The 3,879-nt window shown below is 45.6% G+C and overlaps 1 protein-coding gene across 13 annotated transcripts in view; it reads left to right on the forward strand.

Annotated features, from left to right (window-relative positions):
* LOC116854020 (AMP deaminase 2) overlaps nucleotides 1-3,879 on the forward strand; it is a 41,837-nt gene that overhangs the window by 27,879 nt on the left and 10,079 nt on the right. Inside the window, exon 1 of one of the 13 annotated variants that reach the window (XM_032835469.1) lies at nucleotides 2,694-2,841. The exons of 11 other annotated variants lie outside the window; for them this stretch is intronic. The gene's annotated coding sequence lies outside the window, so the exon portion shown is untranslated. Of the gene's footprint in view, nucleotides 1-2,693; nucleotides 3,159-3,879 lie in introns of those variants that run through there. One more of the 13 variants, XM_032835470.1, reaches the window with a different exon arrangement.

Consider the following 3,879-nt stretch of genomic DNA (forward strand, 5'->3'; position numbering starts at 1 on the left):
CTCTCTCTCTCTCTCTCTCTCTCTCTCTCTCTCTCTCTCTCTCTCTCTCTCTCTCTCTCTTTCTTTCTCTTCCTCGTTTCGATATTTCGTGCGTTTAATATTATTGTCATAATAAAGGCCAATTAAAGTCAACCTGTCTTACGGTGCACTACGTTACATTCAACCGTGCTTTTGAGGCGAACGATTCAGTATGTTTGAATGTCACGATAAGTCGCGCACCGCGCATCCCGGCGCGATCGCGTTGTAATCTTTCCTTTCAGGGGCTTTTACGGAAATTAGAAAATCGGCAAAAAGTCGCTGATTCCTTGCACGATACTGTCGCGGGACTATTGTATTAATAGTATCGTAGAATAGGGCCGTGCCTGAGCGCACCCGACGAGAATATATTCTGAATAGTCGACTTTGCTTCTCGTTGGAGAGACATTAAACGGATCTCGCGTTCCGCAAAGACTTTGATTCTTATCTAAAATTTTCATCAAAATTTATTTCGCGAATTTACTTATCGGAGCTGTCACAAACCTCAACCTAAAAATCTTGAGATTAAATTAAACGAATGAAACGTATTAGATCAAGCGAATTGTAGGTTAGAAAAACCGACGGAGATCGGAAAAAGTCGACAAATCGGAATTTTATCCTTTATGGCAATCCAATTTGTGAATATTCGATCGCCAAAGTGAAGTCAACTTCACTGAGACAAAAAAATTAACCTAAGTGAAATTATAGAATAATTTTCGACCCCAACCATTTTTTTGGTTGTTCTAATGCGAAAATGATAGTAGTAACGTATAAGATTATTATAATTAATATTATAGTAGAATTTAGTAAAACATTATTTTCTTGATCATAATTTATAGTAATTATTCTTCTACATAATTATGGTTACTAACACTACTTTTTTTTAGTGTTCTTCATCAGAGACACTATATTTGTTCATTCAATCAGTTATTCAATATGACAATCGAATGCTTGGACTTAGTGCAGTTCTATTTCTTGCAGTGTGACAGAACAATAAGAAACAAATTTTATGTACATGTTTTATGTGCGCGTTAGAATGCCAGCTCGTTGAGTTTGTGCTGCGTAAACCAGTTCGCAAACATTATCGCCGTTAGATATCTCACGATTCGATGCATTATATAGATCCGAGCTGAGGATATAAACGGGTTAGATAGACCGAGTCATATGTCGCCTACGCTTCAACTGGAAAGTCGCCACGGTGTGAATATTTTGAGAGTTTCACGCGAGGGCCGCTTCTTTCGAAATTCCATGGACCGGCCGCGCTTTCGTTTTCCTACGAATAATTACGCAAACTTCGCGCAATTCACATACAGTTCGATTGGGATTTAATTTAATTCAGTTGAAAATAGTTTCAACGTGATTATTGGACATCAGCGACTATTTGACAAGGCTTTAATTAATACAATTCGATTAAATGCACCACGCGATCTGCTTGCAAGTCAGATTTATGCTATTCGTATGATTCAGATTTATGTATCGCGATTAAGTACGCGACGATGCGCGCGATATTCGTCGTTCGCGTTACTTTCAATTAATGTCGTACGAGCGTTATCTCTCGCTCGCGCCGTGTATCTTCGCGGTAATTCTTGTTTACCAGTTCACACACATGAAAATCGCGGAGGCGCGGATCACCTTGGAAATGGTGGCAGCTGATCATCGATAAAATCGTCCAGCGTGGAATTCTCGTCGCAGCGGCCAATAAAGCCGCGATCAATAATTCAACGCGGAACGTCGTGTGCCCGTCTGGCTACGAGACGCTTAATGTAACACGATTATTCGATTCGTAAAGTGTGTCATAATTGTTAATGGTTATTTAAGGAAGTTGGAGCTGCGCGACATCGCGAGATCAGAGCGAGCGATTCGCGAGAGTCGCGAAAAGGAAGATAGAGAGACAGACAGACAGACAGAGAGAGAGAGAGAGAGAGAGAGAGAGAGAGAGAGAGAGAGAGAGAGAGTGAGTGAGTGAGTGAGTGAGTGAGTGAGTGAGAAAGAGAGAGGCAGAAAGACGACTCAATTAAGGATTCTGACAGCTTGGAAAGAGGGAAGGGAGAATTCGCTCGGAAAAATATGTGACATTTATATTTATCGGAGAGCAGCGCGCTTCTACAGAACCGTTAAACGCGAACCTTACGAAACACCCTGTGTAGTGACCTCCAGCTCGAAAATCGATCGTAGTCGGTCTTCATCGCGCGACGCGGGCCAATAAGCTCGTTCAAGGCAGTTCCCTGTGAATATTTGCGTGTGAATTCGTAGCGAATTATCGCAGGATGTTTGCGCGACATGGCGATAATCTCGAGACGCGTTCGCCAAGAGCTTTGCAAGAGCACCGATTCTTTGCGACATCCATGTCGCCAGTGACGTCGAGGGCGAGGCGACAACTCGCGCTCACGTTTAACGAATGCGCCTGGAGATGGTTGACCGATAAATACATTATGATAACGCGTATACCGCAATGCACTGCAGCATACTATACGTCCGTGTAATTCCACAAATCGAATATGTTGCTCCGTCACGATATGTTGTGTATTGTAATAATACAACTGTGTGTTTGCGATCATACGTGTGTACACACGCACGAAGCGACGTAATGTCCACTGTCTAAGGACGTTGTGTCACATAAGCGGAAACCGTCCGTCTTTACACGTAGTCGAAGAGTGTCCGTAAAACGCCGAAAGGGGGGTGAAAGGAGAGAAGGGGTTGCTCGCAATCGGCCCTCCTCCGCCGCCCGTTCAGTGCTCGCGCGACCGTCGCTGATACCGGACGTGTACACGGCGACGTACGCGCGATTTCCGGCGCGTCGTGACACACACGCGTGACGCCTTATAGGTATCGTTCACACCGAACTCGATGATTCGCGACCGGAAAAACTTGGCCTCTCACGCGAGTCCAGGAGAGGATCGGACGGGACACTCGGCGGAATCGTTTCAGAGCACCGGGAATTTGTAAATTCACCGTGATCGTACCGGTTCTTCGCGATCGCAACGTGTGCACTGTCTTCACTTTAACGTGGTCGCGTTCGAGAAAGAGCAGAGATCGCAAAGTGACCGCGATTATCTTCCGGATATCTTTCCATCGATAACCGCGTCACTTCCTCGACGATTTAATTAATGACACCCGAGTTTCCTCCGTGCCATCTTCCCGAAGTGAGCGCTTGTGTTAATGGAACATCCGAACCGTCGAGTGTGCGAATGACGAAAGGCCGTGCGCGAGATCCCTCTGCGTGATCCGTTTCGAGTCCGTTAATTTCGATTAATTAGCCGCGCTCGTTACGAAGTCGTGTCGCCTGGGATTGCAGCCAGAGTTCGCGAGCTTCCTCATTTCGCGTCGCTGATGCGCGACGACACACGCGGCAGTGTGAGACACCTCACGTTGAACGACGAATTTCGCAGTGCACCGTTGTGATTCGCACTGCTGCTCATGCGAACGACACCTCGGACGAACGAGATCGTCGACGGTGCTGTCGAGCATCGAGTCGATCGAGGAGGTGGAGGGTCGCCCGACTCTCTCGTTTCGCATTTGAACAGCGCGTCGCGACATCGGATGACGCAGAAACGCGCAATACGCGATTCGCAAGTCGACGACGCTCGATCGCGCGGAGATCCTCCGATTTGGCTCGCGAAACGCCAATTCTGAATTTTTCCTCACAGGAATCTTCCTACTTATTTTTCTTTTCTTTATTTTTCCTCCCGCACGTCACGCTTGCAAGAATACGGTGTGACGCGAGAGGAGAGATGCGGAACTGGCGAACGCTAGACAATGAGAATACTTTGAAAATCGTGAATAATTTTAACGTGTTGAATATCACTGTAAAAATTTTTAATTGACTCGTTCAAAAAATAATCTATGTGATCCGTACAATAAATA

The sequence above is a fragment of the Odontomachus brunneus genome, unplaced genomic scaffold (genome assembly GCF_010583005.1).
Source record: "Odontomachus brunneus isolate Ranch 3 - 2012 unplaced genomic scaffold, Obru_v1 Obru_scaffold_007, whole genome shotgun sequence".
NCBI classification, from domain to species: Eukaryota; Metazoa; Arthropoda; class Insecta; order Hymenoptera; family Formicidae; genus Odontomachus; species Odontomachus brunneus.